The sequence below is a fragment of the Bombina bombina genome, chromosome 4, assembly GCF_027579735.1.
Source record: "Bombina bombina isolate aBomBom1 chromosome 4, aBomBom1.pri, whole genome shotgun sequence".
In the NCBI taxonomy this organism is placed as follows: Eukaryota; Metazoa; Chordata; class Amphibia; order Anura; family Bombinatoridae; genus Bombina; species Bombina bombina.
This window is the reverse complement of record NC_069502.1, coordinates 680,493,180-680,518,958: the sequence shown is the minus strand read 5'-3', so window position 1 is coordinate 680,518,958 and position 25,779 is coordinate 680,493,180. Positions and strand designations below refer to the sequence as shown.

General features: G+C 39.9%; 1 protein-coding gene across 1 annotated transcript in view; it reads left to right on the top strand.

The window, feature by feature from the left end:
* Nucleotides 1-25,779, top strand: part of KCNK1 (potassium two pore domain channel subfamily K member 1) — a 75,694-nt gene that overhangs the window by 40,261 nt on the left and 9,654 nt on the right. The gene's annotated exons all lie outside the window — the stretch shown is intronic.

The window sequence follows — 25,779 nt, the reverse complement described above, 5'->3', positions numbered from 1 at the left end:
GGCTCGTAGGGGACAACATTTTGTACTGTGAAACAGAAATAAAGAAATAAAGTGTTCAACTTTCAGTCATGGTCCCCACAGATAGGTTTTATGGCTATAAAGCTTATGTGTTTTCTTCAGGGTAATTGGCTGAAGTAGTAAACCAGACTAATCATCTAGAAATAAATCAGAGGCTATTCAGCAAATTAAGAACTAATTTGAGTGTACAAATTTTTGTATCAGAATTACCTTTGATAACTCCACAGTAATTCAGCCTAAAGAATTAAACATGGCGTGTAGCTGGAATGGTAAAAATCGCCTTATAACCATATTTAGACTGTAATCCCAAAGGTTTAATTATATGTATTTAAAAAAAACTTTGCAATATACTTATATATTTTTTCTTTTTCCCCCTTTTGCTGTAATTTATTTTTGAAAATTGTGGGCTTTCCAATTCCTGGTAAAAGAGGAAGTGCATACTTCTGTCATAACACTGCTATATTCCACACAGTCATTTGTGGCACACTTTAGTTACCCATTTAACTGTCCCTAATTGGCCTCAGTAGAGAGAGAAACCTATATTACAATACGGTGCTGACCACTGCTTTATAAACACTAAAAAACATAATTTATGTAAGAACTTACCTGATAAATTCATTTCTTTCATATTAGCAAGAGTCCATGAGCTAGTGACGTATGGGATATACATTCCTACCAGGAGGGGCAAAGTTTCCCAAACCTTAAAATGCCTATAAATACACCCCTCACCACACCCACAATTCAGTTTAACGAATAGCCAAGAAGTGGGGTGATAAGAAAAAAGTGCGAAAGCATATAAAATAAGGAATTGGAATAATTGTGCTTTATACAAAAAAATCATAACCACCACAAAAAAGGGCGGGCCTCATGGACTCTTGCTAATATGAAAGAAATGAATTTATCAGGTAAGTTCTTACATAAATTATGTTTTCTTTCATGTAATTAGCAAGAGTCCATGAGCTAGTGACGTATGGGATAATGACTACCCAAGATGTGGATCTTTCCACGCAAGAGTCACTAGAGAGGGAGGGATAAAATAAAGACAGCCAATTCCTGCTGAAAATAATCCACACCCAAAATAAAGTTTAATGAAAAACATAAACAGAAGATTCAAACTGAAACCACTGCCTGAAGTACTTTTCTACCAAAAACTGCTTCAGAAGAAGAAAACACATAAAAATGGTAGAATTTAGTAAAAGTATGCAAAGAGGACCAAGTTGCTGCTTTGCAAATCTGATCAACCGAAGCTTCATTCCTAAACGCCCAGGAAGTAGAAACTGACCTAGTAGAATGAGCTGTAATCCTTCGAGGCAGAATTTTACCCGACTCGACATAGGCATGATGAAATAAAGATTTCAACCAAGATGCCAAAGAAATGGCAGAAGCTTTCTGGCCTTTTCTAGAACCGGAAAAGATGACAAATAGACTAGAAGTCTTTCGGAAAGACTTAGAGCTTTGTATTATTATGTTGAAGCTACTAACAGCATCCAAAAATGCAATGATTTCTCCTTAGAATTCATAGGATTAGGACACAATGAAGGAACCACAATTTCTCTACTAATGTTGTTAGAATTCACAACCTTAGGTAAAAAATTCAAAAGAAGTTTGCAGCACCGCCTTATCCTGATGAAAAATCAGAAAAGGAGACTCACAAGAAAGAGCAGCTAATTCAGAGACTCTTCTGGTAGAAGAGATGGCCAAAAGAAACAAAACTTTCCAAGAAAGTAATTGAATGACCAAAGAATACATGGGTTCAAAAGGAGGAGCTTGAAGAGCCCCCAGAACCAAATTCAAACTCCAAGGAGGAGAAATTGACTTAAAGACAGGTTTTATACGAACCAAAGCTTGTACAAAACAATGAATATCAGGAAGATTAGCAAACTTTCTGTGAAAAAGAACAGAAAGAGCAGAGATTTGTCCATTCAAGGAACTTGCGGACAAACCGTTATCTAAACCATCCTGAAGAAACTGTAAAATTCTCGGTATTCAAAAAGAATGCCAAGAAAAATGATGAGAAAGACACTAAGAAATATAAGTCTTCCAGACTCTATAATATATCTCTCTAGATACAGATTTACGAGCCTGTCACATAGTATTAATCACAGAGTCAGAGAAACCTCTTTGACCAAGAATCAAGCGTTCAAACTCCATACCTTAAAATTTAAGGATTTGAGATCCTGATGGAAGAAAGGACCTTGCGACAGAAAGTCTGGTCTTAACGGAAGAGTCCACAGCTGGCAAGAGGCCATCCGGACAAGATCCGCATACCAAAACCTGTGAGGCCATGCTGGAGCTACCAGCAGGACAAACGAGCATTCCTGTAGAATCTTGGAGAATACTTTTGGAAGAAGAACTAGAGGCGGAAAGATATAGGCAGGATGATACTTCCAAGGAAGTGATAATGCATCCACTGCCTCCGCCCGAGGATCCCGGGATCTGGACAGATACCAGGGAAGTTTCTTGTTTAGATGAGAAGCCATCAGATCTATTTCTGGGAGTTCCCACATTTGAACAATCTGAAGAAATACCTCTGGGTGAAGAGACCATTCGCCCGGATGCAACGTTTGGCGACTGAGATAATCCGCTTCCCAATTGTCTATACCTGGGATATGAACCGCAGAGATTAGACAGGAGCTGGATTCCGCCCAAACCAAAATTTTAGATACTTCTTTCATAGCCAGAGGACTGTGAGTCCCTCCTTGATGATTGATGTATGCCACAGTTGTGACATTGTCTATCTGAAAACAAATGAACAACTCTCTCTTCAGAAGAGGCCAAGACTGAAGAGCTCTGAAAATTGCACGGAGTTCCAAATATTGATCGGTAATCTCACCTCCTGAGATTCCCAAACCCCTTGTGCCGTCAGAGACCCCCACACAGCTCCCCAACCTGTAATACTTGCATCTGTTGAGATTATAGTCCAGGTCGGAAGAACAAAGAAGCCCCCTGAACTAAACGATGGTGATCCGTCCACCACGTCAGAGAGTGTCGTATAATCGGTTTAAAGATATTAATTGAGATATCTTTGTGTAATCCCTGCACCATTGGTTCAGCATACAGAGCTGAAGAGGTCGCATGTGAAAACGAGCAAAGGAGATCGCATCCGATGCGGCAGTCCTAAGACCTAAAATTTCCATGCATAAGGCTACCAAAGGGAATGATTGTGACTGAAGGTTTTGACAAGCTGATATCAATGTTAAACTTCTCTTGTCTGACAAGGACAGAGTCATAGACACTGAATCTATCTGGAAACCTAAAAAGCTTACCCTTGTCTGAGGAATCAATGAACTTTTTGGTAAATTGATCCTCCAACCATGATCTTGAAGAAACAACACAAGTCGATTCGTATGAGATTCTGCGAAAATGTGAAGACAGATCTGGATGAATCGGAATATGCAGATATGCATCCTGTAAATCTATTGTAGACATATAATGCCCTTGCTAAACAAAAGGCAGGATAGTCCTACAGTTACCATCTTGAATGTTGGTATCCTTACATAACGATTCAATATTGATAGATCCGGAACTGGTCTGAAGGAATTGACCTTCTTTGGTACAATGAAGAGATAGAATAAAACCCTAGCCCCTGTTCCAGAACTGGAACTGGCATAATTACTCCAGTCAACTCTAGATCTGAAACACATTTCAGAAATGCTGAGCCTTTGCTGTGTTTACTGGGACACGGGAAAGAAAAAAATCTCTTTGCAGGAGGCCTTAACTTGAAGCCAATTCTGTACCTTTCTGAAACAATGTTCTGAAACCAGAGATTGTGAACGGAATTGATCCAAATTTCTTTGAAGAAAACGTAATCTGCCCCATACCAGCTGAGCTGGAATGAGGGCCGCACCTTCATGGGTACTTAGGAGCTGGCTTTAGGTTTCTATAAGGCTTGGATATATTCCAAACTGGAAATGGTTTCCAAACTGATACCGCTCCTGAGGATGAAGGATCAGGCTTTTGTTCCTTGTTGTGAGGAAAGGAACGAAAACGATTATTAGACCTAAATTTACCTTAGATTTTTTATCCTTTGGTAAAAAAGTTCCCTTCCCTCCAGTAACAGTTGAGATAATAGAATCCAACTGAGAACCGAATAATTTATTACCCTGGAAAGAAAGGGAAAGCAAAGTTGACTTAGAAGACATATCAGCATTCCAAGTTTTAAGCCATAAAGCTTTTCTAGCTAAAATAGCTAGAGACATATACCTGACATCAACTCTAATGATATCAAAAGATGGTATCACAAATAAAATTATTAGCATGTTATAGAATAATAATAAAGCTATAAAATTATGATCTGTTACTTGTTGCGCTAAAGCTTCTAACCAAAAAGTTGAAGCTGCAGCAACATCCGCTAAAAATATAGCAGGTCTAAGAAGATTACCTGAACATAAGTAAGCTTTTCTTAGAAAGGATTCAATTTTCCTATCTAAAGGATCCTTAAAATGAAGTACTATCTGCCGTATAGTACGTTTAGCAGGAGTAGAGACAGCCCCATTAACCTTAGGGATTTTGTCCCAAAAAACTCTAATCTGTCAGATGGCACAGGATATAATTGCTTAAACGTTTTAGAAGGAGTAAATGAATTACCCAAATTATTCCATTCCCTGGAAATTACTTCAGAAATAGCATCAGGGAGAGAAAACACTTCTGGAATAACTACAGGAGATTTAAAAACCTTATTTAAACGTTTAGATTTAGTATCAAGAGGACCAGAATCCTCTATTTCTAATGCAATTAATACTTCTTTAAGTAAAGAACGAATAAATTCCATCTTGAACAAATACAAAGATTTATCAGCATCAACCTCTGAGACAGAAACCTCTGAACCAGAAGAACCATTATCAGTATCAAAATGATGATGTTCATTTAAAAATTCATCTGAAAAAAGAGAAGTTTTAAAAGACTTTTATGTATACTAGAAGGAGAAATAACAGACATAGCCTTCTTAATGGATTTAAAAAATAAAATCTCTTATGTTATCAGGAACACTCTGAAAATTAGATGTTGACGGAACAGCAACAGGTAATGTAACAGTACTAAAGGAAATTTTATCTGCATTAATAAGTTTGTCATGACATGCAATACAAACAACAGCTGGAGAAACAGATACCAAAAGTTTATAGCAGATACACTTAGCTTGGTAGCTCCAGCACCGGGCAGCGATTTTCCTGAAGTATCTTCTGACTCAGTTGCAACGTGGAACATCTTGCAATATGTAATAGAAAAAACAACATATAAAGCAAAATTGATCAAATTCCTTAAATGACAGTTTCAGGAATGGGAAAAAATGCCAGTGAACAAGCTTCTAGCAACCAGAAGCAATAAATAATGAGACTTAAATAATGTGGAGACAAAAATGACGCCCATATTTTTTAGCGCCAAATAAGACGCCCACATTATTTGGCGCCTAAATGCTTTTGGCGCCAAAAATGACGCCACATCCGGAACGCCGACACTTTTGACGCAAAAAAAGTAAAAAAAATGACGCAACTTCCGGCGACACGTATGACGCCGGAAACAGAAAAAAAAATTTTGCGCCAAAAAAGTCTGCGCCAAGAATGACGCATTAAAATGAAGCATTTTCAGCCCCCGCGAGCCTAACAGCCCACAGGGAAAAAGTCAAATTTTTTAAGGTAAGAAAAAATGATTGAAACAAATGCATTTATCCTAAGTATGAAACTGACTGTCTGAAAATAAGGAATGTTGAACATCCTGAGTCAAGGCAAATAAATGTTTGAATACATATATTTAGAACTTTATAAAAAAGTGCCTAACCATAGCTTAGAGTGTCACAGAAAATAAGCTTACTTACTTACCCCAGGACACTCATCTACATGTTGTAGAAAGGCAAACCAGTACTGAAACGAAAATCAGCAGAGGTAATGGTATATATATAAGAGTATATCGTCGATCTGAAAAGGGAGGTAAGAGATGAATCTCTACGACCGATAAGAGAGAACCTATGAAATAGACCCTGTAGAAGGAGATCATTGCATTCAAATAGGCAATACTCTCCTCACATCCCTCTGACATTCACTGCACGCTGAGAGGAAAACCGGGCTCCAACCTGCTGCGGAGCGCATATCAACGTAGAATCTAGCACAAACTTACTTCACCACCTCCACAGGAGGCAAAGTTTGTAAAACTGAATTGTGGGTGTGGTGAGGGGTATATTTATAGGCATTTTAAGGTTTGGGAAACTTTGCCCCTCCTGGTAGGAATGTATATCCCATACGTCACTAGCTCATGGACTCTTGCTAATTACATGAAAGAAATTACTTTCAATAATAATAGTAATACATAAAACCCAATTTTTTTTTATTTCATGATTTAGATAGAACATAACATTTTAAACAACTTTCTAATTTACTTCTATTATCAAATTTTCTTAGTTTTCTTGTTACCCTTTGTGCAAAAGCAGAAATGTAAGCTCAAGAGTATGCACGTGTCTGCAGCACTATTTAGCAGCAGTTTTGCAACAATGTTATACATTAGCAGGGGCACTAGATGGCAGCACTATTTCCTGTCGTGTAGTACTTCAGGCATGTGCACGCTACCTACCTAGGTATCTCTTTAACAAAGAATAACATGAGAATGAAAAAAAATTGATAATAGAAGTAAATTGGAAACTTTTTAACCCCTTAATGAGAGAAGGACGTACCAGGTACGTCATAGAAAAAACTTCCCTTAATGATAATTGACGTACCTGGTACGTCCTCTGTTGTCTGAAGTGCTGGAAGCGACTTACAAGGGATTGTAGTCATGCCTCAATATTGAGGCATCACTGCAATCCCCTATTTTACATACCAATGCAGTAAGGGCCACTTTGTGGCCCTCTCTGCATCGGCAATTGTTGTTAACAAATCAGTTGGTGGGAGCAGCTTTTGTAGATTATATCCTGTTGATCATAGGCAAACCGATTTCACATTGTCAGTGCTTCCTGCCCGGGTGGCTGTTGCGGCCGGGGGGGGGGGGGGGCGGCGGGCGGGTGCAAACAAATGGGAAAAAAAAGACTGATGTAGCTGCAGGGGTTCTCAGTTATTTAGTAAGGGATCTGGGAGGGATGTAAGATCATTTAGGGGGACCAGCTACACTACAGAAAACAAAAAATTCATATAAAAAGTAAAAAAAAAACTATTTTGGGGGGGCAAATTGGGTACTGGCAGGCAGCTGCCAGTACCCAAGATGGCGGCAAATAGGTAGAGGGGGAGGGTTAGAGAGATGTATGGGGGGGATCAGGGAGGTTGTGGGGTAAGGGGGGATCCATCACTGCAGACTGTATGAAAAAAAATATATATATTTTTTTATTTCAGTACTGGCAGACTTTCTGCCAGTACTTAAGATGGCGGTGATAATTGTGAGGTGGGGGAGGGAGGAGAGCTGTTTGAGGGGGGGAATCAGTGGGTGGGATGTGTCAGGTGGGAGGCTGATCTCTTCACTAAAGCTAAATATTAACCCTACAAGCTACCTAATTAACCCCTTAACTGCTGGTCATATTACAAGTGTGGTGCGCAGCAGTATTTAACAGCCTTATTATTACCAAAAAGCAACGCCAAAGCCATATATGTCTGCTATTTCTGAACAAAGGGGATCCCAGAGAAGCATTTACAACCATTTGTGCCATAATTGCACAAGCTGTTTGTAAATAATTTCAGTGAGAAACCTAAAATTGTGAAAAATGTAAGTTTTTTTTTTTTATTTGATCGTATTTGGCGGTGAAATGGTGGCATGAAATATACCAAAATGGGCCTAGATCAATAATTTGGGTTGTCTACTACACTAAAGCTAAAATTAAACCTTAAAGCTCCCTAATTAACCCCTTCACTGCTGGGCATAATACATGTGTGGTGTGCAGCGGCATTTAGTGGAAAGCAACGCCAAAGCCATATATGTCTGCTATTTCTGAACAAAGGGGATCCCAGAGAAGTATTTACAACCATTTATGCCATAATTGCACAAGTTGTTTGTAAATAAATTCAGCAAGAAACCTAAAGTTTGTGAAAAAATTTGTGAAAAAGTCAACAATTTTTTTTATTTGATCGCCTTTGGCGGTGAAATGGTGGCATGAAATATACCTAAATGGGCCTAGATCAATACTTTGGGATGTCTTCTAAATATAAATATATACATGTCAAGGGATATTCAGGGATTCCTGACAGATATCAGTGTTCCAATGTAACTAGCGCTAATTTTGAAAAAAAGTGGTTTGGAAATAGCAAAGTGCTACTTGTATTTATGGCACTATAACTTGCAAAAAAGCAAAGAACATGTAAACATTGGGTATTTCTAAGCTCGGGACAAAATTTAGAAACTATTTAGAATGGGTGTATTTTGGTGGTTGTAGATGTGTAACAGATTTTGGGGGTCAAAGTTAGAAAAAGTGTTTTTTTCAATTTATTCCTCATATTTTATATTTTTTTATATAGTAAATTATAAGATATGATGAAAATAATGGTATCTTTAGAAAATCCATTTAATGGCGAGAAAAATGGTATATAATATGTGTGGGTACAGTAAATGAGTAAGAGGAAAATTACAGCTAAACACAAACACTGCAGAAATGTAAAAATAGCCATTGTCATTAAGTGTAAGAAAATTGAAAAATGGTCCGGTCATTAAGGGGTTAAAAATGGTATCCTCTATCTGAATCATGAAATATTTTTGGGGGGTTTAATGTCCCTTTAATCAACTAATGCAATTAAAACCATACATTTGCATATTATTGATCATCATATTAAGCATTCTATCTAACATTTATCTAGTGTTTAATACCCCTTTAAGACTTGTCACTCTTCTAATATTTCTCAGGGCATCTCAATTTTCTACATCCAAAACAGTAACAAAAATCATTAAAAAAAAATCAAATTAAACTGCTGTAGGTTTTACATTTAAATGCCAGTATAATTCTTATACTGGCCTTAATGTCTCCAATCCTGCAAGACACCCTAAACTGCCAGCATGCCCTCACTGCCTTAGGCCCTTCCTACCTCTAATTATAACTGCAAATACCTATACCCCTTTCTTCATATTCCCACTGAAAACACCTACCGCCCTTGGCTATTCCTGCACTGCACAACCTTACCTGAGACAACCCACCAAAAACAGATACCACAAAGGGTCATCCCCTTCTATGACAGATAACAGTGCAAACACCCCTCAAACACACCAAAAGTGAATCTCTGACCTAACACTCAAACTACTGTGTAAAAAAAAACCAAACATCACTGAAATAAGCTATTTAACTCTGTCTTGAAGCCATTGTTCCTTTTCACCCTTTGAAAAATGCGTACATTTTGGAGTGCACTTGATTAGATAAAAAAAATTGTGATGTTGAGACTAGAGAAACCATCAAACCAGTTAATTAGCAACCAGAGAGTGTTTACATCCAACGGGTAGGCAGAATAAATCAGCTACCTAATTTGTTAAAACAATCGAGTATACAGAGATTCTTTTTTCTAGATTAGGATGTAGTGGTTAGTTGGGGTTAACATGCCATTATAGTAATAACATTCCATTTTATTAGTGCATGTAATTTTATAGAATTTTTTTTATTTCTGTTTGAAACATACATGAGTCAAAAAAGGAGAAAATAAAATGCAATAAACAATAACAAAATTAGGAACAGAGTTTAGCCCCCATGTGAGATATTTAGTCCATATGCAGCTCATATAAGTGAGTCCATAGAAAAGTTCAATAAAATGCTGATTATAGGGCTCTTCTGGCAGATGAACAAATAAAGTTCCCAACATTATGGGCCATACATCTTCAGAATTTTTCTTTCCTTTTATAACAAATTAAACTAATAACAATAAACATTAAACAGTTATAGTTTCCATGTTTCTCTATTATTTCTTGGTCAAAGTATAAGTGCAAACATATGGCTTCAGCTAAGCAAGTACGTTTAGTATCTGTATGTTGTGTTGTTTAATAATAATGTCCGAGTCTGACGTGTGAAGGTCCACAGCGATCTGTGAGGCCCACCGTCGTCCTAGGAAAAAAGTAGGAGTTGTCATGAGTAACCTGTATGTAATGGGACGGTGTATAAAAAGGAGTCATGTTGAGGTCTTTATGTGGGTCTGGAGTCCCACAGAAACATTATCTCTGCGTGAGTGACTAACTTGTTCAGTAAAAGATATCATCTTTCTAGCTTGAGGTTGAGCTGTGTCTCTTGGATCCACAGTAATAAGGCAGGGACTGATTATTTTTTCCACAGTCTTGGAATTAATTGATGTGCACTGTTAATCATTATTTGTAACAATCTAGAGTGCAGCTTTGAGTTGAGTTTGGGGTATTTGTGTAACAGATATATGATTGGGTCGTGAGGTAACGGAGTGCCAGTGGTGTTCTAAATGTATGGTATAATAGATGTCCAAAATGCTTGGATTTTGGAACAGGCCCACCTGATGGGGAACAGAGTGCCTTCTTCCCTACACTGTCTCCAACAGCGTTTAGAGGAGCCAGGGAAGAGGTGTTTGAGTCTCTGTAGTGTAAGATACAATCTGGTTAGTAATTTTGTGTTAGTTTCTATGAGTTTAGCCGAGTGTGCTGACTTTTTTACAGCTTTGAAAATTGAGTGCCATTCTGTGTTTGGGATTAAAAACGGTAAATCTCTATCCCAAGCTTTGGTAAAGGTCGGTAAATCGGTTTCGCTTGGTGTAGTCAGTAATTTATATGTACGCGATATTGTATGAAGGTTAGGTGAGGATGAGCTGCACAAAATCTCGAACTGTGTGCGTTGCCTAGTTAGATGGTGTTTGTGTGTTGACTGAAAGTAGTGGCTGAGTTGGTGGTACCGAAACCACATATTAAAAAAACCTGTCACCTAGTGGTTCAATAGATTGTCTAGGCAGTAAGCTACCACCTTCTGTCAATATATAACCCGGCAACAAAAGGTGAATGTCCTTGGTACCTGTGGGGATAGAAGTAAGTCCTGGTGGGAAGCTTTCATTCTGTAAAGTGGGCGTTAGTGGGGAGGGTATTGTGGACAGGTTAGGGTGCGTTTTAACTATCTCTATCCAGGTGTTATAAGTCTCATGAATGATTGGGTGATTAGGGTATTTGATTTTTAATCAGTTTTTATCGGTCCAACATGAGGATCCCAGTTGAGTGCAGTCAGAGAGTTTGTGTTCAAGTTTGACCCATTGTTTGTGATGATGCTCTTCGAAAGAGCACCAGTCTATAATTCTTGAAAGGAATATGACATTTTTATATTCACGTATATTGGGTGGGATTTCTGTATAGGGTTGATTTGGCAATCCTAGGTGGCTTAGTTTTCCAAATGTAGGCATTAATGATTGATTGGCGTTTGGAATCATAGATTTTGGGAGAGGGATGGGGACGGTCTGTAAAACATATAAAATCTTAGGGACTAGTGTCATTTAGCTGCCCCGATTCTGTCCAGCCAGGATATAGATTTAAGAGACCAAGTCTCGGTGTTTGAAAGTATGTTTGAGGTTAGTGTATCGTAATTAAGTTTGATTAACTAAATGTATGCCTAAGTATTTGAAGGATTGAGTGTTGAGCGTAAATGGGGCAATATGCTGAAGGGACATTAGGTCTGCTTGAGTGATGTGAACTGGGAGAATGACTGATTTCTCATAGTTGATAGAGAAATTGGACATAGCGCCATATTCCCTAAGAACTGAGTGGGCAGCTGTAAGGGAGCTCACAGGGTTTGTGAACGTCATAAGGAGGTTGTCTGCAAATAGGGCCAATTTGTACTCCGAAGTTTTGATTTTGATGGCTTCCACTAAATTTGAGGTGCGTAAGATTGTAGCCAAAACTTGGGAAGGAGTCTGACATGAGGCCATTAACCTTGATTTTAGCCGAGGGGACAGTGTATAAGGCAATAATTATAGATATTAATTTTTTGGGTAGGCCAAATTTGGGGAGGGTACATGTCAAAAACGTCCAGTCCAACCGGTCGAACGCCTTTTCGGCATATGTGGAAATGAAGAGGGTTGGAATTTTCTGTCTGTGGGAATATTGGAGTAAGTAATACTTTGACTGTGTTGTCCTTAGCTTCTCTTTGCGGAACAAACCCTGTTTGGTCATTATGAATCAAATAGGGGAGTGATAAATTCAGTCGATTGGCCAAGATCTTAGAATAAATTTTAAGGTCTACGTTCAATAAAGATATAGGTCTGAAGTTTGATGGGGAATCTGTCGGTTTGCCTGGCTTGGGCAAGACTGTAATAAGCGCCTCGAGCATGCTTGGTGGGTATGGATGTTTGGGGCCTATAAAATTAAAGAGATTTAAAAGGTGGGGATAGAGGGTTTGTTTATAAATTTTATAGTAAAGGTTACTGAAGCCATCTGGCCCAGGTCTTTTACCATTTTTAAGGGACTTGATGGCATCATCTAGTTCCCGAGGAGTAATGGCTTGGCTTAAGAGTTGGAGGTGTTCAGGGTGGATCTGGGGAAGTTGAAGCTGGTCTAAATATTTTTTGCATTTTTGAGTGTGGTCTTCTGTGGGACAGGAAGGACATAGGTTCTAAAGTTTGTTATAATAGTTATGAAACTCATTGGCTATTATTTTAGAGTTTGTGGTCTTCGTAGATGCATTAATTATTAGTGATTGAATATAAGTCGAGGATTGTTTACTTTTAAGAGCTCTAGCCAGTAATCTGCCCGGTTTGTTCCCTTGTATAAAATATTTTTGGCGTAGGAGGAATGCAGTATTTTGAGCTTTAATGTCGAGGAGGTCATTAAGTTGGAGTCTGGCCGCGTTTAGTTTATTTTGAATATCTAAGTCCATGGGGTGTCATTTGTGAGAGTAGTCTAATTTGTTTATTTCTTGTGTAAGTATAAGATATGTCTGTTTGGTTTGTTTGTTTTTGATAACTTTGTGTTTAATTAATATACCTCTGATGACACATTTATATGCTTCCCAGGTAATGATTGGGGTGGAAGCTCCAGGGGAGTTGATGGTGAAGTATTCCTGGAGAGCTTTCTCTATCTCTAATAATACTAAGGGGTTTGACAACAGCAATTCATCAAGCCTCTATTGGAAAGGGCATATTGGGATTGAGGGCTAGAAAAAGGAGCTACTAACAGCTGAGTGGTCTGTCCAACTAGTAGGGATAATACGAGAATGGCATAGATTCAGTAGGGACAAGTTGTCAGCCATAATGTAATCAAGTCTGGAATAGGATTTGTTTGGGTTAGAAAAAAAACATGTAATCACGTTTCTGTGGGTGTAAGTGCCGCCACGTGTCATGTAGGGTGAGTAGCGATAAATTGTTCCAAACAGAGTGTAGTGTAGTGCCCGGGAGTTTTAAGGTTTGGTTGGAGCTGTCCAATTTTTGATCTAGCGGGAGGTTAAAATCCCCTGCCAGTAAAAGTGGGCCCTGTAAGTACATGAGTATGGAATTAGTAGTGCGCTGGAAGGAGTCTTGGTTCGTGTTTGGAGTGTAAATGTTTACGAGTGTAATTGGTTTCCCGTATAGGAGACCGTATAATCCCAAGTACCTCCCTTCCTCATGATATGTCTTTGTAGTTCAAATGGAACCAATTTGTGTATAAGTATACTAATTCCATTAACTTTTTTTTTTAGTGTTACTGCTATGAAAATGATTTGGGTAAAATGATGAAAAGTATTTAGGTTCATTGCCCTGTTTAAAATGGGTTTCCTGCAGAAACAGTATGCTGCCATTCTTATGATGTATGTCGTGGAACGCTTTGGACCTTTTAAAGGGAGAATTTAAGCCCTTGGCATTAATTGTGAGTAAGGTGAATAACTGGTCGGAAGTCTTTTGAGTCATTGTGTCAGTGTATTATAGGATAAGTATAAAAGATGCCCAGAGAGAAGTCATGATAAAAGATGTGGCACAGTTTGTATGCTTCGTGAAGAAATATTACATGGAATAACAATGCATGGTAGAACAGTATAACAATAAACATAATAACAACAAATGAAACATTTTTAAATAAATGGTGAACTAACAGGTAGCCCCTGCTTATAATAGCAAGGGTGGTAATTAGATATAAAAAAAATCTTAACCTAGTGTTACGGCTCATACTGTTAGCGTAAAGTTCTTACAAGGTGCTAGTTGCGCCCCAGATTTTAGTAGATAATGAGTCCGTGAAGGCACATGGTTAATTTATCTAAAAAAGTAGAAGGCATAGTGCAACAACATTATCAAACATAGAACTAATATCATTATTAGATTGGGATAGGAATCCCCTGAAAGTCAGGTTAAAGCTAAGGATCACAAGAACATTGGATTGATCTCACCCATTTTCTGTCGTGGAAGCTGCGTTTTTTTCTGTCTCTTGGAGGCTGCTGTTTTGCCAAGGCACTCTCTGAGGTTTAGAAGTTGTGGGAAGAAGATTATTCAGCTGTTTGGTAGTAGATGCAGGTGTCTAGTTGTAGGCTGGAGGTGCAAGATTCAGTTCTTTGCAAAAGTCTTCAATGTCTCCTGGATTCATGCATGTTTTACTCTGGCCTTCCCACAACAGTTGTATATGGCAAGGGAAGCCCCATCTGTATGAGATGTTGTGATTTCTTAACACAGTGGTGAGCGGGGCAAATCCCTTTCTTCTTTGCAGTGTTCTTATAGAAAGGTCAGTGTATATTGAGAGTGCGAATCCTTGCAATGGCGAAGAAATCCTGGCCTGCTTCATGATGTCTTCCTTATGCTGGTAATCTTGGAATTTTATGATTACGTCTCTAGGTGGTAAACCCTCCTTGGGCCTGGGTCTCAATGCTCTGTGGTATCTGTCCAGAGCGAGTGGAGTTGAGAACGATGAACCTTTAAGTTCTGTGAACAAGTCTTGTAGATTCTCTGCAGTGATGGTCTCTGGAATGCCTCTAATTCTGATGTTTTGTCATCTGCTTCTGTTTTAGATATCTTCCAGTTTATCCTGGAGTTGAGCAATTACAGTATTCTGAGCCTGTACATTCTGAATAAGGCCTGCAATATCTGACTGTTGTGACTCGGATTCCTCTTTGAGAAATTCCACCCTGTCTCCAATCTCATGCATCTCCTTACGTAGTTCTGAGATTTCTTCCTTAATACAGGATTTCACCTGCGAGATTAGATTTGTAAAGTCTTGTTTAGATGGAACGGTCTCAAGAAAGGCTTGTGTGATTTGCATGGACTCGGGGGCTCGGGTGGCCTTTGCGGCCTGGAGTTGTGGTACCTCATCTGCAGAATCCATGGCTTCTGGTTGCGAATCCGAGTTTTCAAGGGGTTTAAAGAATTTATTCATAGAAGTGGTTATACTATGATGGCTCTTAGTCACTTTATCTTGCTTTTCCTGGCTCCTTGGAGACATTTCTATGCTATAGAGCAGTGATTTTCAACCAGTGTGCCTTGAGAGATCCTCAGGTGTGCCGTGGCAGACTGACAACTGTGTGACATATTTTTTTTAAATTGTTGCTTTTTTTTTTTTTACTCTGGGCTGTTTTATTATTTTGAATGAGATGATCAGTCATTGTGGCGAACATTGCATTGGAATGTAGCCTTCCCCTCCTACCACAGCACACGGCTACCCATGCAATACATTCTCAGGTCTCTGTAACCTTATGTCTGTCAATGGCTCCTGCTGCAGGCACAGCACTGAGACCCTCTGCCCGCATTAAATGACTGCACGGGCTTTCATTTAATGCAGACAGAGTCTCTGTGCGGTGCCTGCAGGAGGAGCCATTGACAGACATAAGGTTATAGAGACCTGATAATGTATTGCCTTTGCTCGAATATTCAAATACAAAAGCCACCAATAATAATTCAGCGCCCTCCTTTACTTCTACGAGCGCTCCCATAACAACCGCAGCCTTTTCTGATCCGAAGTTAAAAACAAAGTTATCCTCCGCCTGCTCTCGCTGAGCTGCCCTAGCAACTCTTGCGAGACCCCTGACTGACTGTGCTAGATGCCGAGCACCGGGAGAAGGGTGGTGTGTTAGTACCTGTAAGCTATCACCATGGTAACGTCTGCTCTAAAACGAGTAGTTTATGGATGACAGTGCTGCAGCAGGGCCAGAGCCTGCTTTGATGCAGGTATGTGGCAAACTAAGCGACTGCATTGCTATTGTGTGATCTGAGTGGATGTTGCATGATATTAAAGATGTGTCTGCAAGAATGTTGGTGACAAAGGGTCGCCAGCGGTCAAAACCAGAGATCCCATCTAAAATCTATTGTTGACATGTAACTTGCCGAGAAACTACAGTAAAAGGAGAGCTGATGTTTGACAAAGAGTCAAAGCAGATGAACAGATTGTAGGCTTCCCTTAGACTGGGCCGAGTGGGTGAAAATCAAGGTTGGGGGCAACCACTGGCTGGAGCAGGGTAGTTGCACCTTATAAACTAAACACCAGTGGCCATGCAGGCCCCCACCCTTAATTTTTAACCACTTGTCTGTGGCTTAAAGGGGCCTGCATGGCCACTGGTGTTTAGCTTATGGGGTGCATCTACCCTGCTCCATCCAGTGGTTTCCCCCACCCTTGATTTTCACCCACTTGTCTGTGGCTTAAAGGGGTCTGCATGGCCAATGGTGTTTATCTTATGGGGTACAAGTACCCTGCTCTATCCAGTGGTTGCCCCCACCCTTGATTTTTCACCCACTCTGCCCAGTCTAAGGGAATCCTAAAATCTGCTCATGTGCTTTGGCTCTTTGCTGACTTGGTTTTGGGAGCTTGGAGTTGGCTTTGTGTTGAGGATCAGTCCCTACCCTGGGCACAACTGCCCCTGCAGGATGAGGCGCTCAGGATCCTGGGGTATCTGGCATGTCTTGGGTGTAGTCCTGTCCCTGCAAGGTAAATGCTGGATTTTTTTTAATTTTGCACATTTAATGACATTTCTGTTACTATACTCTGTGTAGTTAAATGTTGTGTCCTTTAAATGTGAAATGTAATTCTGGATTTTAGAATATTGTTATATTCCTAATGTAAAGTATTCATCATATACCAGAACTACAGTCTGCTAGCCTTTCTTTGTCTCTGTTTCTGATTTGCCTGGCACTGGCATGTGCACAGTGGGTTTTCTCTATATATATTATTTTGCAATGTACCAGTCATGCACTTGTTGCTGTTTTGTTGTTGATGCAGGTTGTTGTTCTCAGTGATATTTTGATTATTATTGTGCCTCTAGCTTTGGCAATACAGTTGTAGTGACTGTCATGCTAATAAAGATTAATTGAATTGACTAAAATGTACTAAATTGTTCATTATATATATATATATATATATATATATATATACATATATATATACAAATAAAAGAGTTGGAGATGGCGCTTAATCAAAGAGATCATATATACAACCTGATATAGATATTGGACATAGAAGTTGTGGACATAGAGATTATATCCCTATGTATTATATCATAATCCTAAACTGAACAGCACAGAATTCATGTAAAACACTCTACAAATCAATATTCTACAGGTCCCAGTTGATGTATATATAAACCGGAGAATATATATTTAGCGGACATATAATTTGATCCTAACAAGATATATATGCAATTGATACAATCTTTAAAAATATTACAATAGATACAGTTAATAAAAGATATATAAATTCATAAATATTACAAAACGTAATCATAAAAAAACGGTGCAAATAAAGTCCTTTAACCTTGATAACTTGTGCCAAAGATGGGGCTATAAGCTCTCTCCCCCTATCAGATGTGCACTTACTTGGTTTAACCTCAATCACGTATGAGGTAAGTATCAGGCACTCTCAGAGTATGGATAATAGATTAGGTGGTTTAGATCTTCAAATCACACAAGAGGTAGAAACTTCTGGTATTACCCTCACTTCAGTCTCCCTCCGTTCAAATGTAAAGCTATATGGCCACAGATATAAAGAGAAAACACAAAACCAAGGAAGGCTAATAGTGTTATACCCTTTATTACAAATTACATACAAAATTAGCCGTAGTTATTTCAACTCACACTTTACAACCTCAATACAATGAGGTATCTTAAAAACGTTTGAAATCACAATTCCTCTGCGCATTTAACCATAGTTCAAATAACACACTGGAAGTTGTAAAATGTTCTTTACCACGTAAACAATCTCAAATAAACCTTACGCGTTTTGAAGGGCTCTTAGTAATTTCCCTTCTTCATAATTTCTCTGATGAAGAAGGGAAATTACTAAGATTAGTAGAGATATATGATCTCTTTGATTAAGCGCCATCTCCAACTCTTTTATTTGTATTCGTAACTTTGACAAGGCCTTGGGGACTTATCTACTATATGGCGAGTGGCTGCATAGTCTTTTAGCTCTATCTATACCCTGTTATATGAGATATCTCTCACCAGTAGCGCTTTTGGAGCCTACGTGTGGACCTCCTGTCCCCAGGTATTCTAATATTTGTACTATTATATATATATATATATATATATATATATATATATACTGTGTTAGGCTACAATGTGTGATTTTGTAAAATTTTGGGATGAAGGTGTGTCACAGGATTTTTTAATGTAAAAAAATGTGCCACTGCAAACAAAAGGTTGAAAATCACTGCTATAGAGAGTTGATTCGTCTGTGTAACTGAAGCTCTTTTGCGTCAGTGCGTGGCAAGGTAATTTTAAGCAAGGAAAGGTGCAGATGAAGCAATGTTCGAAATTTGATCAATCCTGCAAATAATGGTAGAGAATTGCCAGGATAAATAGCCAGTAGCAAGGATTGATGTGATATGTAGGCCCAGGAGTGATTCAATTACCCCATATGAAAGTAGATAGTCTCTGCGTATTGCTCTCAGATGAGAAGTATATTAAAGAGCAGCATGTTATGGGTTCTGTTATAAGATATATATATATAACAGTACCTTAATCATGGTAGTGTACAGCTCCAATTAGTCCTCATAGAAGTGATAATCTTATGTAGGCCTCAGCTGGATGGGAGGTGTAACACTTTAAAATGCAGGTGTCATGCTGGTTAACTTCCTAAGATTATGTAAATTAATACAGACTCAATGTCAGTATAGTGCTGTTTGGCAGAATTGATTACCTACTCTAATGATGCCTCATAGTGGCAGCAGATCCTAGGGAGGCCGGGATGGGCCGGTATAGGCCTAGATGGAGCCTGAAATCGATTGAAAATAAAACTGACAATCCGGTCAGGGAAAAGCAGTCTCGGGCGTCTTGAGGAGCCCTAGTGACCTCAAGTTACATGGGGAAGCCGATGCTAGCCTTTTTCCTCCAATTTGCAGCAAGTTCGTGTTAGGCCCAAAATGAAGCCGGGGGCTGTAGTAGGTGACCAGGGCCGGATGTGAAACGGAAGTGCGGTCGCGGCTTTTTTGAGCAAATTAAAGAAGCTTGAAGGGTGAGGATTAGCCTTCAGGTATATGCATCCATGGTTAGGGTGTGTTGCTTGTGCTTTTCACGCTGTTTAAGCGTTTAATCTGGGGCTGCCTCAGGAGCTCACTCAAAGTGCAGCCATTCACCTTGATGGCTGGCTCCACCCCCCAGTGCATGTAATTTTAACACTCGTGACACTGGAAATCTATGTAAAGGGTTTAAATATATAGTTAAAGTACCGCTCAAGAGCTGCAGAGCACTGCTGGTCCTAAATGGAAGGTGATGGTGAGCCAATGTGAATCGCTAGTCTCAAATTAGAGCATTTCATTTTATAACTAATAAACCCCTTTAATAAGAAACATTTTGGTGTTTTGGAAATTGGAACTGGTATTAAGTATGAAACTATAGACTGTATATAAAACGGGGCATGTAAGTTATTGTTTAGTAAACATTTCAAACATACTATAGCAAATGACACAAAATAAATAATATATTTTGCATTGAACATGGTGCTTGTTATGTGGGAAAAATTGTATGAGGTATATAAATGGGTACTTCACAGTAAAAGCCACTGAAACAGGTGTGAAAAGGGCATTGAGTGCAAGCAACTAAAAAAAGCTACGCTCAGCAGTGAAGGTTTAAAGGCAAAATGTCTTGAAAACTTGTATTATCCATTGATAATGTGATTAAAAAGAGAGTCTACTTACTGCAATACTCTATGACATTGGCATCCTTAAAAAATAAATATATATATATATTTAGGCTGCACGATTAATCGCATATGCGATTTAAAATTGTGATTTATAACCCCGCACACTATGATGTCACCTATGACATACAGGAGTGCTCTGCGGCGGCCACATGTGGGTAAGGGGGGTAGCAGTGACTTACCAGTGCTGTACTAGCACATGGTGACTGACTGAGGGGGGGCCGGGGGTCAGCCGTGTCGGATCTAGTTGGAGGGATAGCCGGCCATGCAGTGCTGAATGGACTAGCAGCGTTTTCTTGTCTGGTGCAGCAGCAAGCTCAGCGGCTCCCTTACCACCATGAATAGAAAGCTGGCTAGCAGGATGCTTGGTCTGCGCGCCCAAATACTCCATTCAAAGTATTTGGGCACGCAGACCGTGCATCCTGCTGGCCAGCTTTCTATTCATGGTGAGAGTGAGCCGTTGTGCTTGCTGCTGCACCGGACAAGAAAATGCTGCTTGGTGTTGTAGTGTTGTGTAGTGTGACTCACTTGGCATAGGTCACCATTGCAAGATAAAGAGATTGTCTCCTCTGCATTAGAATCATACTGCAAACTATAGAGCACATTATTGTTTGCTATAGAGACATTACTGCAGAGTATAGAGCTTACTCGCATTTTATATAACTGATTAGTACTGTTGCTGATTTGTGGGTGCAGTGCTAGGTCCCTCTAATCATTTTACCCCACATATTCTCTATGCAAGGCAGTGCCATTTTTGTTTGTCTATTCTCTTATATGATATACTGCATTGCACAAAATAGAATATTACTGCATGCTATGGAGCCCTTGTGTCAGGGTGCCAGGAATCAGACTGAGACGAGAAGTGCAAAAATAATCACACCTTTATTAATAGCAAAAAAATAATAAAAAGTCCACAAGTCAAATAACAAGCCAGGAGTCAAAACCAGAACTGGTAGTCAGACGAGCCGAGTCAGGAGCCAAAGCGAATAGTCAGGAACAAGGAAAACAGCAGAGTCAGGAACAAGCCAGGGATCAGGAACCAGGAAGGACGTCAGGCAGCCAGGTAAAACACAGGAGCTCTCACAAACAGGTCTGAGACAACGCAAAGGCAAAGCATACTGAACAGAGGCCCTTTAAATAATAAGTGATGACATCACAATTCTGAGACTGCATCCTGTCTCACATGGATGATGCAAAACAGTCTGGCCATAAAAGGAAGTGCAGGCAATGAGCAGCATCCCCCACAATGCACCAAGTCAGGAAGAGAGGTGAGTAAAATGGCTGCCAGCAGCACATGGCAAACACAACAGGGAAAAAACCCTGACACCTTGGTTTCAGGCTGGTCCTAACTGGGTACAAATCCTTCTGTCTTTGAGGCCTAGTTTAGACACGTGGCGACTTTATGTCCGATTGGTCCAGTGAGGGCGCCTAGTGATCACAATATGATTTGTGTTGTTTACTTGTTTTATTTTACAAGCTTCAACTAGCATCCTGAGAGGACTTGAGGGTCCGTGGTTGCTTAGGGGCATTGGGGATTGGTTCAGAATTCATTCGCCTTTCAAGCTAGTGGGCCGGTTCTCCGTTGAGATCCGCGGCGACATGCTCTGTCGTTTCCAATTTTCCAGGAACTAGAGTGTTCCTTCCCGTTGTGGGTTGGAGGCTTGGAGGATTTAGGTCCTTCATACCGCCATTCTTACAGTTTTGCCTTTCATGGTCTCTTTGGAAGTGTCCTTTTAGGACTTGTTCCTTTTAGAGGTTCTCTTCCTTTGGGTCGAGACTTTCTGGACTTCGCCCATTTTTTCTGGCTGCTTTGGCCGCTTAATTAGGAAGTGAAGGCCGTGAGGCTCTGTCTTCCTTCTGGAGTTGTTTCGATATCAGGGGTGATAGGAGGTGTTGTCTCTTTTTCCAAGCTTTTTGCTTAGGATATGTTTTTCTGCCTGGGTTCGGGATGCTTTGCATTCTTCTCCCTTGGGTGTGGTCCTCTGGAACGTTAATCTGAAAGGATTATGGAGACTAGCCTTTCTTTCTACACTCTTTTTGGGTGACTTTGTTTGTTCGTTCCCCTTTACCTTAGTGCTGCCCTTGGGGCCTTTAGGCTCTAGAGAAATTGCGTGACTTTGTCGCAGCCTAATACCTTGTTGGGGGGGGGGGGTGTTGACCTCCGGCTAAGGGTGTTCTCTTCCCTTTGGGCTGGAAATTACGAGTGAGTCCTGTACCTGTTTCCCGGTTCTCATCCCTTGTGAGTCTGATTGCTTCAGACGGGGTATCTTGTGTTCCCTGGGAGTGTTGTTTGTTCTAGGACGATTCTGGGTCCAGGGTTCTTGTGTTGGATCCTTCTTGGATGTCTGGAGACTTATGATCCTGTGGACTGGTTCGGGACGACACATTTTTTTCAGGGACCCTATGTTGCGACATAGGGGCTAAATCATTGGGCTTGCAAGCAGGAAGGCCAGAGTTCTCATCCACCTTCGGGTACTGGTTATAAACTTTAAGGCCTGACTTGTCCTTCAGACGGAATGTGCTCCTCTTCATAGGGAGTTTTTTCTCTGTTTGGTCAACAGTGGTGTCTGGATGATTTTTTCATTTTGTCCGTGTTTTGATCATACTATGGCTTCATGTCTTGTGGACATGTATGCTGTTCTTATATGTGCCCTTCCCTTTGAGGGGATAGTTTGTCTTCCTTATGAGCCGGGGTTTCCTCTCTCTGGAGGGTCTTTGTCCTGCCCTGTGTGTAGGAGGTTGTATCAGGTGGCTTATTTCTGTAAGGGGTAGCATCTCCTGCTCTGTGGGCTCTGTTCCACCTGTTGGAATTTGATCTCTCTACGTAGAGACTGTCTAAGAGAGCTGTGAAAGGTCTTCCTACGGATCCTATTGCACTTTTCTCTGTTCCAGGTTCCAGTGGGTTCTCCTTGGGAGTGCCTTATTTTGGAGGAGCGGATTGGGTTGGCACCCGAGCTCTGTTGGGGTGGGTGAGTCCCCCCTTTTTCTTTCTATTCCCTGGGGGCTTGTGGTTGGAGTCTTTCTGTCCCTCCTTGTCAGACATGTCTGTCGCTTGGGCTGGTCCGGTGTTGGAGCAGGACTTGAGATCTGTTGCTCTGCTAAATTCGTCCTCTGAGCATTCGAGGTACGGTAAGCCTCTTGAGGTTTCTCCTTTCTCCATGTTCAAGGTTTGTGGGAAGGACTGTCGGCTCTTAGATAGCCTGAAACGTTATCCGCTGGTTAGTGGATACTTAGCATTCTGAAGGATCCTATCTTCTGCTGTTTTCTGCTTGCCTTGCAAGTATTTAAGTTTCCGAGTCATTTTTACATGACTGCCGCAGGGGGATTAGCCGCACTTTACAAGAACATTCATGTTCTCTCTGTGTCTTTTCTTCTTCGTGGAAGAATAGCGGTATCTTGTTGGAGACCGACTGCTGGGCGACGGTGTCTCCTGGAGGCTGTTGACTCAGTCAAGTCTAGATCCTGCGGTCTATAGCAAGGCTTGTGGACTATCTGCGATCAGGGTCCTTGGGCCTTTTGCTCTTTTTTTTTTTCTTCAAAGTTGTTCTCGGCTTTGGACGAAGCGGGATGTTGTTAGGTAGGGGATTTCAGGCCTGGTGCCCTCAGAATGGGCCGTCTCTTGTACCCTCCCGTTTTTGCATTCAGTGTCCTCTATAGCTTGGGTATTGTTTTCCCAAAAGTAATGAATGCAGCTGTGGACTCTTTCAATTTATGAAGAAAAACTTAAATTATGCTTACCTGATAATTTTATTTTCTTCAGATGAAAAGAGTCCACAGCTCCCCGCCCGTAATTTTCTGTGGGGCTTCTGTTATTTTTGTTCTTCTGGCACCTTTTCACCCTGATATTTCTTCTACTGTTCCTTGTTCCCTCGGCAGAATGACTGGGTGATGAGGGAAGTGGGGGAGGTATTTAAGCCTTTGGCTGGGGTGTCTTTGCCATCTCCTGGTGGCCAGGTTCTGAATTCCCAATAGTAATGAATGCAGATGTGGACTCTTTCCATCTGAAGAAAAGAAAATGATCAGGTAAGCATAATTTAAAGGGACAGTCAAGTAAAAAAAAACAAAAAACTTTCATGATTTAAATAGGGAATGTAATTTTAAACAACTTTCCAATTTACTTTTATTACCAATTTTGCTTTGTTTTCTTGGTATTCTTAGTTGAAAGCTAAAACCTAGGAGGTTCATATGCTAGATTCTTAGACCTTGAAGGCCGCCTCTAATCTGAAAGCATTTTGACAGTTTTTCACCACTAGAGGGCGATAGTTTATGGGTTTCACATAGATAACATTGAGCTTAGGCACGTGAAGCTCCTAGGAGTCAGCACTGATTGGCTAAAAATGCATGTCTGTCAAAAGAACTGAAATAAGGGGGCAGTTTGCAGAGGCTTAGATACAAGGTAATCACAAAGGTAAAAAGTATATTATTATAACGGTGTTGGTTATGCAAAACTGGGGAATGGGTAATAAAGGGATTATCTACATTTTTAAACAACAAAAATTCTAGTGTTTACTGTCCCTTTAAGTTTTTCCCTGCCTATAAGTCACAAAAGTATTAAATTGATAAAAACTACCCTTAGTTGCATGTAGATGCTGTATTAACAGATTTAAATATATATATATATATAACATAATTTATGTAAGAACTTACCTGATAAATTCATTTCTTTCATATTAGCAAGAGTCCATGAGCTAGTGACGTATGGGATATACATTCCTACCAGGAGGGGCAAAGTTTCCCAAACCTTAAAATGCCTATAAATACACCCCTCACCACACCCACAATTCAGTTTAACGAATAGCCAAGAAGTGGGGTGATAAGAAAAAAGTGCGAAAGCATATAAAATAAGGAATTGGAATAATTGTGCTTTATACAAAAAAATCATAACCACCACAAAAAAGGGCGGGCCTCATGGACTCTTGCTAATATGAAAGAAATGAATTTATCAGAAAACATAATTTATGTAAGAACTTACCTTTCATGTAATTAGCAAGAGTCCATGAGCTAGTGACGTATGGGATAATGACTACCCAAGATGTGGATCTTTCCACACAAGAGTCACTAGAGAGGGAGGGATAAAATAAAGACAGCCAATTCCTGCTGAAAATAATCCACACCCAAAATAAAGTTTAATGAAAAACATAAGCAGAAGATTCAAACTGAAACCACTGCCTGAAGTACTTTTCTACCAAAAACTGCTTCAGAAGAAGAAAACACATCAAAATGGTAGAATTTAGAAAAAGTATGCAAAGAGGACCAAGTTGCTGCTTTGCAAATCTGATCAACCGAAGCTTCATTCCTAAACGCCCAGGAAGTAGAAACTGACCTAGTAGAATGAACTGTAATCCTTCGAGGCGGAATTTTACCCGACTCGACATAGGCATGATGAAATAAAGATTTCAACCAAGATGCCAAAGAAATGGCAGAAGCTTTCTGGCCTTTTCTAGAACCGGAAAAGATGACAAATAGACTAGAAGTCTTTCGGAAAGACTTAGTAGCTTAAACATAATAATACAAAGCTCTAACAGTATCCAAAGAATGCAATGATTTCTCCTTAGAATTCATAGGATTAGGACATAATGAAGGAACCACAATTTCTCTACTAATGTTGTTAGAATTCACAACCTTAGGTAAAAAATTCAAAAGAAGTTCGCAGCACCGCCTTATCTTGATGAAAAATCAGAAAAGGAGACTCACAAGAAAGAGCAGATAATTCAGAGACTCTTCTGGCAGAAGAGATGGCCAAAAGAAACAAAACTTTCCAAGAAAGTAATATAACGACCAAAGAATGCATGGGTTCAA